Source organism: Neovison vison, chromosome 8, assembly GCF_020171115.1.
Source record: "Neovison vison isolate M4711 chromosome 8, ASM_NN_V1, whole genome shotgun sequence".
Lineage (NCBI taxonomy): Eukaryota > Metazoa > Chordata > Mammalia > Carnivora > Mustelidae > Neogale > Neogale vison.
In genome coordinates, this window is record NC_058098.1 from 122,590,790 (window position 1) to 122,605,730 (window position 14,941).

At 47.2% G+C, this 14,941-nt stretch overlaps 1 long non-coding RNA gene across 1 annotated transcript; it reads right to left on the bottom strand.

Moving 5' to 3' along the window:
• Nucleotides 1–728: 728 nt before the first annotated feature.
• On the bottom strand, nt 729–12,570 carry LOC122915207. Its single transcript, XR_006386027.1, has 3 exons — nt 10,954–12,570; nt 3,897–4,076; nt 729–2,750 (listed from the first exon to the last, which is right to left on the bottom strand). It is a non-coding gene; the product is annotated as an uncharacterized LOC122915207 (long non-coding RNA).
• Nucleotides 12,571–14,941: the final 2,371 nt, after the last annotated feature.

Consider the following 14,941-nt stretch of genomic DNA (forward strand, 5'->3'; position numbering starts at 1 on the left):
TCATTACATCAACCTGCATCCACCTGTTATTTACATCTAACACTTTGTTGGCAGTTGGTAAGTGTTCATTACAATGTTTATTAATACAGATGCGATTCATGATTTGGGTTTTGGGGTGGGTTTTTTTTTTTTTGCCTGAATTTACATAATGAGCCCTCTGTGCCTTATTAAAGTGTAGAATAATTAGAGAATCCCAGCAGCCCAGGTGGAAGGGGTGAAGGCCTTAGGGGAGGGGTGCGCATCTCTGTTATGGGGAGGTGCTGAGTGGGGGAAGGATACAGCTGTTTCACCTGGATTCTCAGCCCAGGAAAGCAGGTGGAGGAGAACATTTATTTATTCTCGCAGAGCTTTAGACATAGTGTCTGTGTTACATCGGTTAATCTTGCATTCCCAGTGCTTAGCACCAGGATTCAGACCCAAGATCTAGGGGCTATCCCCCTCCTCCTCTACTGTTCCAAGAAGTCCCTGACTGCCCATTGTCCAGACCACTATCATACCTATGCCCCACCTGACTTATGGTTGGGAAATACAGTCACTATTCTTTTTTTTTTTTTTTAAAGATTTTATTTGTTTATTTGACAGACAGAGATCACCAGTAGACAGAGAGGCAGGCAGAGAGAGAGAGAGAGGGAAGCAGGCTCCCTGCTGAGCAGAGAGCCCGATGCGGGACTCGATCCCAGGACGCTGAGATCATGACCTGAGCCGAAGGCAGCGGCTTAACCCACTGAGCCACCCAGGCGCCCTACAGTCACTATTCTTATCTACAGGTTCAGTCACTTGTTCCAGGGCCCTGGGAACATGGTTTGGGTGGGAAGGGAGGCTCTACGGGAGAAGGTCAGGGCTCCCTGCAAAAAGCCGGCACCCTCCCAAGCCAGACACCCCCAGGCAGATAAGAGGGCTCCACAGTTAGCTCCTTTGCCTCAACAGCTTGGCATTACACGAGAGACTTCCTGAGGGAGCAAGACTAAAAGCTAGCAAGACCTGGGGGCACCAGCTGGGTTCAATCTGTGTGGTGGGTGTCCTCAGGTTGGCATTGAATGGCCTCCATAATCTAGCTTCAGCCTCCTGATTCAGTCCCATCTCTCTTCACTGGGGCCTGCTGGGTCATTAGTCCCTTTCTGGATGAAGTCCACTCCCTCTCCCACCCCACAGGTCCCTCCACATATCCCTCTCCGAGCACCTATCATGCTTCCCTGCGCTCCTTACCGGTCTGCTTCCCTGCACTGGCATGTAAGTCCCTTGAAGGCCAGAGCTTCTGAATCTCCACATGTCATCCCTCTAAGGAGCTCCTCAGGTGGTTGCCCTACTCGCTTTGCCATATACGACCTGAGCACACTCGGGGAACATGCCTCCAGCCATCCTGTTTCTTCAATCTTCCCTCCACGGTCCATCCCGAGACAGGCAGAGTGGGAGGAACTTGGGAAAGAATGGAAGCAAAGGCACAGTGTCTACACACTGGACAGCAAGCATCCTCCTGGGGCTTGAGTGTGTGGATGATGAGTGATGATGATAAGTGATGGAGAGGAGCCAGAAAGGATGCTGGAGCTAGGTCACGAAGGAACCAGGATGTTGTGGTTGGGAGTCAGGACTTTGCTGTGTGGGGGTGGGGAGTTAAGGGATGTGATCAGACCCCTAGAGTGGCAGGACCTGAAATCACATGGTTTTCCTCGGCAGCTGGGAGAGGTGGGGACTCTCTCATCGCTCCACCCAGAACACTCCCAAGGTCCTCTTCACTTGCAAAGCAGCACTTTCTCTCCTCTGCATATTAATGCCTATTTATTTAGTTAACACATGCATTTGGTATTTCCTTAATTATTGGTAAACTCTTCCTGTTTATATATTATCTTTGACCAGTCCCTGAGCTTTTTCGGGGGCGCGGGGGTGTGAGGCGAAAGGTGCCATAGACACCTTTGAGCATCTGATAAAAGCTATCGCTTAGCTTTTCCAGGAAATATACTTACCCAGAAACTATTTTCCCTGGACTTTCAGTCTAGGTTGGGAAGCCCCAACCGTGGCTGCACATGGGAATCACCTGGAGGGGCTTCATAAATTACGATGCCTACCTCCCACCATGAATTTTTAATTTAATCGGTCTGCATGCAGTCCAGACATTGGGTTTTCTTAAGCTCCTTAAGAGATTCTAATGTACACTCAAGATGGAAAAGGACTGGGCTAGGGTATGTGGATGCTGAGCTAAGACCCTTATCTTAGACCATGAGCTCCAAGCATGTCCACGCAACTTCACATGGTGAGCAGCACCTCCCCGAGTAGGGTGGGGAGAGGAGAAAGTGGCCAATCTGGAAGAATGAGGAAGTCTTGAAGCTATAAGCCAAGAGAGGAGGTGCTCACTTACATTCCAGAAGGCTGCAGGACACTTACCAGAGACGCTGAAAGGAAAAACAAAGAGTAGAAAGTTCAACTGCCTTCTTGAAAGATAGAGGGAAAACCAGGGAACAACACCCTTGCCACCCACATACTTCACCTGCCCCCAAGATGAGCCACAAACATTATCAAAAGGCTGACAGAAACAGTCTCTGGGGAAGTCAACCAATTAAATGTGTGGTTTGGTTGGTGGGAAATGTGGGTGGGGAGGGTGTGGAGGTTTAGAGGTAATGGGCTGAAACTCACCACTGAAAGAGGGGAAGATTTGGGTCAGCGTCAAGGAGAGGCATTCCCTGGTGTGGGGTTGCAGCAGAAGAAGAACTGCGCATGTGCTGGAGGCCAGACTCTGCCATTTGTAACCACGGACCCTGGGCAAGAACCTGGCCTCAGTTTCTTATCTGGGACTTGTGTGAGGGAAACTTCAGAGGAGCACATGATCTCAGATGATTACTATCGGGTCACCTCTAAGGCTTTTTCCAGTCTCGTGAAGCTCAGACATTGTCCTCCGAAAATGCTTTGGAGGTTTTCAAACCTGGTCTCCATCAAAATCACCCAGGGCGCTCACTGCCAGGTGATAAACCATAGTGGGGAGGGGAAGACCCTACCCTACCTCTCCTGTGGGGAGACCCACAGGGATTCTGGAACTGTCACTTGTGACTTCTGATGTTGCCTGTGCTTTGGGAATCACTGCTCTAGGCTGTTGTTTCTTAGCTCCTGGGGCCCTTGTTAAAGGACAGATTCTGAGCAAGTAGGTCTGAAGCAAGGCCTGAGGATCTGCATTTCTGTCAGATTGGTAGATGGTGCCGATACTACTGGCTGTATATCCTTGCCACTCAAAGCGTAAGCCAAGCAGCACCATTTGGAAGCTTGTTAAATGTTCACAGTCTCAGGTCTCACCCAGACCTAGTGAATCAGAATTTGCATTTTAACAAGGTCCCCCAGGTGACTTGCATGCATATTAAAGTTTGGGAGCTATTGTTCTAGAAGTGGCTTACTGACTGGAAGTCACTAAAATTCAGGACAAAATGGTAGGACAACACTCAGATTCTTAAAATGAAACACAAGTCAGAGAGGGGCAGGGATTTCCATCTGTTTTGTTACTGCCATACTTGTGGGCCTGGCGCAGAGCAGGTGCTCAATCAATATTTATAAAGTGAATGGACAAGGGAAAAGTCCAGCTCCTGGAGCCAGGAACCACCATGGCCCGATGGTAATTACCACAGCCAGGCTCTGTCTAGCCCTCCTCCCAAGACAAGATTAATCCTGATGCTGTCACAGACCAGATCTCTGGCCACAAGAGACACGAGTATGTTAAACTGTCTCATCTGTGGAGATTAACAGGCAACCGAACAATGAAACCAGAAAAATACACTGGCCTTCTTAAGTAGGTCTGCTAGAGGAATTGGGGGCTGCATCAACAACCTGTGGGGGGCGAGGGCAGGTGGCCAGAGAGGCCTCAGGTCCAGAAATATCTCATCTGGGCTACAGGAGTAATTCCTGTAGCCTGAAGCTACCTGAAGCATGTCTGTCATGGGTAGAATTGGTTCACTCCGCGTCAATTCTATTACTCTCCTATTTCCTCTGCTCGAAACAGATGTTAAGATGCACGCCGGGGTCAAAGGCAACCAGTGTGGCTCTGTGGGTTAAGGCCAAATTCCATGTGCTATATACGTAGGTTGGGAGAATGTTACTTCCTATAAAGAACAAACAGTATTTGTTATTAACTAGCCTTGGAGGAATGGATCAATAACTCCTATCTGAAGTGACTGTTACTCCTAGTCTTCCGGGGTGCCAGTCGAGAAAAGAAAACGTTTCTGTTTGTTACTCCATGTGTAGCGTCACCCGGACTTCCTGGATCTCTCTGACAGTAGCAGTTAGGATTTCCGTAAGGTAAATTCATTCTCTGCCCTAGCAACAGACTGGGCTGAAGATTTCTGATAGATTCCTCAAACCACCAGTCCCTTTTCCCTAACGATTCTTGTAAATATGCTGTGAACACAAAAGAATGCTTTTTAAAGCAGTGTTGTTTTTCTCAGGACGCTTCATTTGCTTGATTCCCACTAGTAAACTGGGTGAATAGTCACTGTGCATTCCTAAGCGTTCATCTCCCTCTGCCTTGGACTGGATCCCACATTTAAGGCAAAATGAAATGACCATATTAATGGCCAGACCAGTCATGGCAGAGTTCCCATGAATAACTGTTTTCAGAAGAATTTTCCATCACTGCTTCCTCCCCACTAACCTGATCCTTATCCTAATTTCTAACTGCCCCAATGAGCCTGGTTCCACAGAGGGACAGTGTGTCTGCCACTTCTCCAAGGGCTTTGAAAGATGGTTCCTGGGTGCCTGGGTGGCTCAGTTGGTTAAGCATCTGCCTTCGGCTCAGGTCATGATTCTGGGGTCCTGGGATGGAGCCCTGCATCGGGCTCCCTGCTCAGCAGGGAGTCTGCTTCTCCCTTTCCCTCTATCCCTCCCCCTGCTCATGCTCACACACACACACTCTCTCTCAAATAAATAAATAATATCTTTTTAAAAAAAGAGAAAGGAGATGGTTCCTGCCCAGCACACAGTCCCCCAAGTTGCCAGGTGCATGTGAGGAAGGAACAAGACTTAATCAGACATTGTACTCCCTGGCTACCAGACAAGCGATTTAAACTCATGTACTCAATGGTCCTGCAGTAAACTGGTGTGAGTGTACCGTTGCACGTTTCTTCGCTTGTGAAAAGGACTCACTAATTAATTCCCCTTTGGTTTGGAATAGCACCCAAAGGCAAGTCACCAAAGTCATGCAAATTCCATCTTTTCAAGACATTTTTGAATGGGTCTATGTTTCTTTTTGTTGACTAAGAGAGACAGCGAGTTGTCATGTTCACAAAGATGACCTAACTTGAGCTTCTGTGGTTTGGGATCCTGCCTGCCTGTATTTCACCCTGTTTTGCCTCCAAGGCAGGAGCCTAGAGTTTCATAGCCAAGAGATTGTGGTTAGTTTCCTGGCCTCCAACTGAGGTGGGGACACACCTGCACCCCTGAGGGAGGGAGAGCCTGTGGAGGGTCCATGAGGCCAGGGCTGAGTCATTCACCCAAGAGACATGTCAAACAGCATTAGAACATCAGTTTGGCATTTAAGGAGCAAGAACCCACAGAAAAATTCTTCTGTATGTTAACGATCTAGTCCATTTTTAAACTAAACCAAGAAAAGAAGTTAAAGTTTGGTGTCACCTTACCCCAATACTGAGGTTTACTCTTCAAGTGAAATCACCCCCAAAAGAAACCTCAACTTCACCCACAAATCTGAGGGAGGTGGAGGTAATATATCCTCCCATGGGTCCTTCTCTATGACTCTCCACACTTCACAGTTCTGTTCTAAGCCCATGCAAATTCAGAAAAGCCCACTGTAAGGCATTGTCTTTATATTTTTCCACCCGAACCAGTTTCCTCTCTCAGAAAATTACTCGAAATGTAAGTTGAATCAATCTCAGCCTCCCCTATGGAGGTCCATCTTCATGTGGTATCCTATTCAAAGGAAACACAAGTTGGGGCACCTGGGTGGCTCAGTTGTTAAACGTCTGACTCTTGATTTTGGCTCAGGTCACGATCTCAGGGTCATGAGTTCAAGCCCCGCATCAGGCTCCATGCACGATGGCGGCTGCCTGAGATTCTTCTCCCTCCCTCTTGCTTTCTGCCCCTCCCCCAACTTGTGCTCTTGCCCTCTCCCCCTTTTCCTAAAAATAAATATTTTTTAAAAAACACACAAGCTAAATTCCAAATGCCTTAAAAAATGTAAATCTTGGCTAAGCTTCTTGAAGAAGTGGCCATTTTTCTCAAAGTTCCACTCAAGAGCTACACCCAGCCCACTCTCTCCAGGGAGTAGCTTCACACTTTTTTCTATGTAAATCGATCCAGCCTCTGTGATTCTCTTCATCCTTCCCTCCTAGCCATCACCTTAATCCAGCCACAAGGATGGGAGGCCACGCAGCTCAGAATCCTCCCGTAGAAGGCTGGAAGGGAAGAAAGACTGCAACTACCGGGACCTCAGGGGCTTAGTCCCAAAAGTAAGAATGGGGAACCAGAGCAAAAAGATGCAGAGAACCTGGGGGACTAAGGTTCTAAGTCCTTAAGAACCTGAGGGACTCCCTCCATCCTCAAGATGGCAGCCCTCCGAATGGGGCTGGGTTCTGGCATGGCTGTCCTGGTGCCCACCAGCAATGGAAGGCCAGCCTCGAAATCCTTAGGTCCATTCACAGAGTCCTGGGAAAACTCTGCCCAAACAGGCATAATCAGAGCAATCTGCATGTGTCTTCCTCTCTGGGAAGAGCTTTTCAAGGATTCAGGTTTCTATGTAAAATGGTATGCAGCCAAAAGAAAAAAACAGGGTTCTCATCAAGTTTGATTTTCATTACAGTAAGCCATTTGAAATGAAGGAGGCAAAGTCTTTCCAAAGATGTTTTCTATGATTCAGAATAATTGGGTCCAGTTTAATTTGGTGCACGATGGAGTTAAAGAGCTACATGGCTGCTTCAAGTGTGTTTTGCAGTTCCCAGCATCACTAATTAGCTCCACAACATAAAGGTTAATGAGATAAAACATCTATAAATCAAGTTGATGGCTGATTCAAGAAGAAAGCCCCCAACTTCTGCTACACTGTGATAACACTATAATTTCACTCTTTCAGGCTATTTATTCAATTAAATTTGATCATGTGTGAAGATAGACAAATGTATAATTATAAAATCACTTTAGTCAATAAAATCCACACTTTTATTTTCTGGACTTTGTTTTATTTCCAAATTTAAATTATAAACTACCTTGCCCAAAGCTCCTTTCTAAATTTAGTTATTCAATACCCATAAGAAAATAAGTCAATTGTTAAGTATTATCAGCATTGATCAAACTAGAATTAACTAATTTGATGAGAGGGTTAGTAGTGACCCTTCCCAAAGAGCGAAAGTCTGTTATATTCAAGAACTACATTCTTTAAAATTTGGAAATAAAACAAAGTCCAGAAAATAAAAGTGTGGATTTTATTGACTAAAGTGATAAGGAAATTTGGTATTTAGAGAACATTCTGGTGAATCCTTTTGTAATTTGAAGGATTCTGTCCCACTTAAATCCTCTGTATAGATGAGTTTTTTGGTTGGTTATGAGAAGGGGAAAAAAAGCTCAGAGTCAGGGGAGCAAGGTTAACATCTCAACCACTTACTAGCTTAGGTTACTTCAACACCTGTGCCTCAATTTCTGCATCTGTAAAAGGGGATAATAATAGACTATTTCATGGGTCTGAGAACAAAATGTGATAATTCATGTGTATCACTTAGCACAGGGCCTGGCAGAATGTGCAGCCTTGAAGCATGAATTTAGTAGGAAAAAGTTCTTTGCCATTTATCATGAAGGTATAGTTACTCATTACCGAGCTAGTTTGAGTGCAGTGTTTAGCAATTCTTCCTTTTGTCAGGGACTTGACAAAAGACTTGATGCACCTTGGTTTGTTCCCCTTGCAGACTTGGGTTTAACTTTAAAGTTTACAAGAGTTTATCGTGTCCAGGGTGTGCAGATCCCCGAGAGATGGGCAAGTAGCCTGGAGTCTTGTTGATATTTGATACAAGGGGTCCTGAATAGAAATGGCATTCCCTAGGCCGTTATTTTGAGACTTTAGCTACATAGGAAATTTCCAGATCTTCTGACACTCTCTGAGCCTCCCCACTGAACCCACTTCCTCAGAAGAGCGCAGAGAGCACATTCTTAGAATAACTATCTTACTTCCGGATGTCCCCACTGGGTGTGCGTGAGCCTGTGTGTGTGTGTGTGTGTACACATATGTGCACATTTCTAGCAGGCAAGGATGTTCTCTGCAGATTAGAGCACCGCAGGTGAATTGATACGGGGAGATTCTAACACATTAGTTTCAACTATTGGCTCTGACAACCAGAGAATAAACTCCATTCCAGGAGGAAAAGTCAGGGAAGAAGAGGAAGCTGAAACCCTGCAGAGAGCCGAGCCTCGCAGCTGCAGCCCAGGTGGACCTGGCCCCGCTGACCTTTGCTCTGTCTTCGAAGAACCACACAGGCTTGCGTCCGTCCCTCCTCTATTGCGTCAGTGGGAGCCTATCCGCCCTTCCCCTCCTCCCCACCCTGCTCCGCCCCGCCCCGGGAAGTGGTAAGGAGGATGAAGTAACAGCCTGTGAGGCAAGCACTCAGGCAGGGGATAAATCTGGCTCAATCCTTCCAGCCAGGCCCCACCCAACAGGCGCTCCTTAAACTTGAGTCCATGAAGAACTAGGGCCCAACTGGCCCACAGTCCTCCCCGCTGTCCTTACACTACAAGTGCTCCCTTCTAGCTCCACTTGGGCATGGATAGGGTCATGGGCAGAACTTCCAAGCCTTCTGTTTGAGCCAGGGTGGGCTCCAGGATCTCAGAGTCTGAGAGCTGGAGAAACTCAGAGGGCATCGGAATCAAGATTTTACTTTTACAGATGATAAAAGTGAGGCCCAGGGAAGTAACGTGATTTGCTTGGGTGGGCAGGGCGCACAGTAGATTGCATCTGCTTATTCTCACTATGGCCCACACCTCCTCTCTCCCCCACGACCTCAGAACAGCTAAAGAACCAAGTGTTCAGACTCCAGACTTGGCCAAACTTCGGAAGGAAGACCGCACCAGAAATGACTGTTCAGAAGTCCCATAAGCTGGCAGGTAGGATGCTTAGAAGATTCTAAGATTCTAAGGTGAGGTTGACATACATTCTGAACATCTGCAGAAGAGGAGGAGAGGGAGATGGCACAGGAGAACAGGCCAGTAGCAGGCTGAGCTGGGGCAAGAGCAGATTGTGAGGGTGAAAGAGGGACCCATTCTGGAGCAGTCCCAGTGAGATGAGCCTATGCCTAGGTCTGCCTGGGGACCTCAAGCCCCCTTCATCCTGGGAAGTGCCAGGCCCACTGAGAAAGACTGGCAGTTTCCAGACTGCACTTCAGCTACCAGGCCCACCTTCCTCGGACTCCGAACAGGGGACAAAAAGAGCATCCATCAGGACGCCTGGGTGGCTCAGTTGGTTAAGCAGCTGCCTTCGGCTCAGGTCATGATCCCAGCGTCCTGGGATCGAGTCCCACATCGGGCTCCTTGCTCGGCAGGGAGCCTGCTTCTCCCTCTGCCTCTGCCTGCCTCTCTGTCTGCCTGTGCTCGCTCGCTCTCTCTCTCTGACAAATAAATAAATAAAATCTTTAAAAAAAAAAAAAAAAGAGCATCCATCAATGAAGGTGTTAACATGGGCCTCCAGGGAACTGGGTGGAGATCAGGAACTACTGACCATGTGTTCTGACTTAAAGAGTCCAGCAGGAGCTGTAACTGCACACAAATTCACACACATATTGCTTTAAAAAAAACCCAACACTTTATTTAGGTATGATTGACATACAGAAAAGCTAAAAATACTTCATGTATACTTGATGAGTTTGGAGAACATACACATTCTTTACTAACCTGTAATTCCACTGATGCCCACTCTAGGAGGTAGCCAGTTTCCCTGAGCCACTTGCAGCCAAGGAATGCAGCTTTGGGGAGCTCCTGTCCTTTCTGGGGTCCTCTTTTTTTTTTTTTAAGATTTTATTTATTTATTTGACAGACAGAGATCACAAGCAGGCAGAGAGGCAGGCAGAGAGACAGGAGGAAGCAGGCTCCCTGCCAAGCAGAGAGCCCAACATGGGGCTCGATCCCAGGACCCTGAGATCATGACCTGAGCCGAAGGCAGCGGCTTAACCCACTGAGCCACCCAGGCGCCCCTGGGGCCCTCTTTAATAACCACCTTCTTCGGCTTTTAACCTAAGGACTGGGGCAACACCTTATATCCTGCATTTTAAGCTTTCCTTGAACTCTGGAAAACTCCCACCTGAGTTTGTGAGTGTGACACTGATTCGCTAGACACTTGGGCGGTTTATCGGGCACATGTGATGGAGCTGAAGGCGACACAGTATTTGACCAACTGTACCACCCACCTTCTGACAGCCCCCCTGGACTCAAGAGTTCAGCCATGTACTCTCGCTGGCTGCCCATCCTCTTACTATTCTTACGGTGCCATTACTCGTCTCAAATTTTCGTAATCATCTCAAAGAGGCAAGAAACAATCTTCCCTCTTTCTTCTTTTCAGCCTGATGTGGAAAGATCTTCCAGCAGCCAGTAAATGCTGGGGGCTCCAGGTAGGGCCCGCAGGACCAGAGGATAGGGCTTCCATGTGAGAGCCTCTGAGTCGGGCAACCCTGTGGAAAGGAGTCGGAAAAGTACCCATGCTCACTGGGGAAACAGGAAGATGATCCTGTGAGCAAGAGAGTCACAGTGGGGAAGCAGGTCACAGGAGAGAGGGATCAGGGAAAAGGCCCATTGGAAGGAGCCCCAGACAGTGGAGGGAGGTCCAAACCAATGCCATCAGATGGGTTTCTATTTTTTTGCCTAACAAAGTTTCATGAGTCGACTCAAATGTTTGCTCTTTCTGCCCCTAAGGAGGAAGGAGGTAGTTAGTCCAAGGATTTGGAATTTGGGGCATTGATTTCCAAGTATGGGAAAAATCCATTAAAAATGAACACTCACACTCAGTCTTCGTTTCCTCATACTCTGTCTTCATTCCATTCCTAGCATAGACAACATGGAATTCCAAAGAAGGAGAGCTGAATAACAGAACATAAAGGGAAATTCATTTCACAGATGAGAAAACTGAGACCCAGAAAAGTTCTCAGAATCATTCAGCCAATGACTGTAGAACTGGTGGGACTAGAACTCTGTCTCCTTACTCACTCTGTTCCTTTTCTTCCCTTCTACCTGTCCCATCCCAGCTGCCATGACTGCTTAGGGGTGAAAGTTTGCCTTGGAGCGCCCTCCTCTGGCTCTGGCTCTGGCTCTGGCTCTGGCTCTGGCTCTGGCTCTGGGCCGCGGGTACAATCAAGATGTAGACCCCGGGTTCTTGAACTTGGAATGAACCATGCAACAGAATCAAGGGCAGGGCTCTTGAAACAGACTGCAGGTCTGTCCTAGGAGTTTCTGATTCAGTAGTCTGGGGCAGGGACCAATAATCTGCATTTCCAACAAGATCCAAGGTGATGCTAATCTGCTAATTCAAAGACCACTTATTGAGAATCTCTGGTGTAGGCAGAGATCTTGTGGCTCTTGCAGCCAAAAGACCTGGGTTCAAGTCCCAGCTTTACTCTGTATGGACTGAAACCTTGAACACAATATTACTCAATCTCCTGGCATCTCAATCTCTTCATGTTTTGATGGTAACTATAATAACCACCCGGAGAGTTCCTGTATCAAATAAATCTGATGTAAAACTACCTGAGGATTGCTGTACAGATGCTGTGTGAATACATAGACTCACCCACATGGCCCTCGTCTGGAGAGATGGCACTGTGGGCCAGGGGAGGCCCATGGTGACAGAGTGTCGTCCTCTTCATGCCACTCAAAAATACCACAGACCCGGCAGAAATGGTGTTCATTCTTGCACAAATATTGCCGGAGGAATTATTAGGCCCCCCCACCCCCGATTTACAAAGGTGAATGACAGTCCCTGCCCCAGAGGCGCAATAAGAGGAAGATAAACATGCAAATCCTAACAATTACTTACTGGGTGATGAGCCAGGGAAGGAACCCTATGCCTTGGAGCACAGGGCATCCAATCCTGTCTGGGAAGTCAAGCAAGATTTCGAGGCATCTGACTTTTGAATAGGGTCTTGAAGGATGAATAGGAGTTCTTTAAGAAGAGAAGGGGGGGCACTCCAGGAAGAGGAAATAGCATACACAAAGTGGTCACAGAGGCATGGAAATGCATAACATCTTCAGGGGAATAACAGTAGTTCTGTATAGCTAGAGCCCAGCGGGTCTAGGGAGAGATAGCAGAAGAGGGGATTGGCAAGTGAGGCTGAGGCAAGATTCTGCAGAGTCCTGGATACCACACTAAGAAGTTTGGATCTTATCATGGGTCTGGTGGGAAGTCACTAGAAGACACCCACCTTCTCCTTGGAGGATTCCTTGGGGGGGAAAATCCCTAATGTATCCCCAAGATGAAAATTTATGAGCCAAGGTACTTCACCAACCTCTGCACCACCAGTGCGTCTGAGCATTCCCTGCCAGGAAGCCAAGCCCAGAAAGGCCTCCCGAATTGGGTGGGGGCCCTTGGAAACGAGCTCCCCTGGAAGGCACAGGAGCGGAGGAGCTGCCTCTTACCTCTTACCTTCATCAGATAGGCGGCGCTTTCCCAAGATTTCCTCATTCCCTCTCCCCTTGGGTGTGGAGTCACTGGGAGAACAAAAGACTGTTATCTTAAGCTAAGAAGCCTTGGGAGGGGAGGAGGGCGGTGTAGGCGCTGGTGGGGTGGGAGGACTGGCGCTTGCGCTGCGCTGAAGCAATCCGGGAAGAGCCCAGTGCAAACCGACACCTGGGAGCAAGCCCCTGCCGCACTGACCTCACTGAGCTACGGGGAGTTTCGGCCGGAAGAGCGGGGAGAGGTCGTCTACTCCAGCGCCTCCTTTACATTCAGAGGTGGCTGGAGATCCCGGAGCTCCCTCCCCGCATCTGACTCCAAGATTTAAAGCCCCAGTCTTGGGAAAAGTGGTGGTTTCTTTGGCCACTGGCCTGCTGCCCCTCTCGTGAGTCTCTCGGATAGTCCCCAGCCAGCCAAATCCCTGCCCGCCGTTCAGAGTCCGTTTTGTTTCCAAACAGGCAGATAGCGGAGGGGAGCGCGCAGAAGGTGGGTGCTGCTGTTTCTGGAACCAGCAGTGGCAAGGAAAGGGACCAAGCTGCTATTCAGAATTGCATGGGCTGGGGTTTTTATACCGGTTCCTCTATCTCCAGCGGAGGGGGAAGCAGACAGCTCAGGCGGGAATAATCCCTTTTGTTTTCAGGAAAACACTTTAATAGGTTTTTGGGTTACGAAAGGATAAAATTCAACCTATTCTGGAAAAGAGACAAAGCAGTTCGGTATAATGTGAAGCTACAGGCCCTGCATCATAATTGTAGAGGGTAGTTTTCCTTCGGAATGAACAGGGTTCAGGGTTTAGGGGGAGTTTTGTTAAACGCTGCAGCCTGGACTTAGCTGTGCTTTGGGGAGGTGTGGAAGGGGCCCCTATGGGCTGCGGAAGAGAGAAGGACTGAGCTCCTGGCCAGCAGGGAGGGCCTCCCAGTCGGTGTGGGATTCCCAGGAGGCCTCACAAATCCTGGAGGAGGAAAGCCAGGAAAGACCTGAGCCAGGAGCTGGGCTGTTCCTCTCCTGGTGGGGGTTGTGATCGCTTCCTCTCTCTGGCAGGTCTACTGTGACCATCAAAGCCCTCCCCAAACCCACGAAGCTCTTTCTGAAAAGACCACAAAGTCATGTAAAACTGGCACATCCACCCCCAGACCCCTGCCACAGCTCACCCAGGGCAGAGTAAGAACCCCTCTGTGAGAGCAGAGCCTCCCCAACTTTCAACTTGGTTCTGTTAGTATCCCCAAAGTCTGGTGGGACATGGCCAAAACCAAAAGAACCTTTGAGCTGCTAAATGTTTTACTTTTTAAATTTTTCTTTTTCCTCAATACTTTAGTTTTATAAGGTAAAATACTCTATTTTGAGAAGTTGTTCGAGGAAACTTGATCATCGTGGGATTAAGGATGCATATTCTGCCAGGCATAGGGAACTGGGTTTAAGGCAGTAACCAAAGGAAGGAATAAATAGACATTTGGGGGTTAAAGCACTTCTGTCTTACATTAGTGTAAAAATGACATTAATCTATTATTTATATGAATATATTGTAAAGATGATAAATATATTACTATATTACTATATATTATAACATAAATATATTATAAATAACTAAAAACAGTAATTTATTACAGAAAAATCCATGTTAAATATAATACGCTACTTTATAGAAAATATAATATGTAAGTGGTAAAAGCCATAAATATCACCAGTTATCTCACCATCAAAAATTGACATTAACCTTTCAGAATACTCCTTCAGAGCTTCCTCTATGCATATAAACAAGTTACTAGATAGACTGAACATTCACCTACACTTATTTTACAATCCCCATAAAAAAAGGATATGCTTCTTTTTCAATACTTCGAGTAATAATCCCAGAGCCAGCTCTCATGGGCCCAGCTGGAGACCTGTACCTATCCCTGAATCTAGAACCTACAAAAGCCAATTTAATGTATAAGATAGTTTAAGTGAATGTAAACTTTTTTAGTTAGAATTAATGGATAAATGAGACCGTGTATGGGGACGTTCTTTGCACATGTGAGTAATTATGAAGGTCATTGATTATAAACATTATTATCACCACCCTTTCCCCATCCTTCTTCTTCCTTTCTCCTTGTTTTATCTTCTTTTCTGCTTTCTCCTCATCCCACCAAGTCCCCATCACATCTGGATTAACTAGGCTGTGGTGGACTACTGAGGAGACCAAGTACCACTTACAGTGGTGTGTCCTTGGGCAATGTGGTGTGTGGGAACACACCATTAAAAGGATACCTCCGTCTCTCATTGCAATCAAATTGGCTTCTGAGAACTTTGTCTGGAGTGAGGAAAAATGTGGAGAACATACCC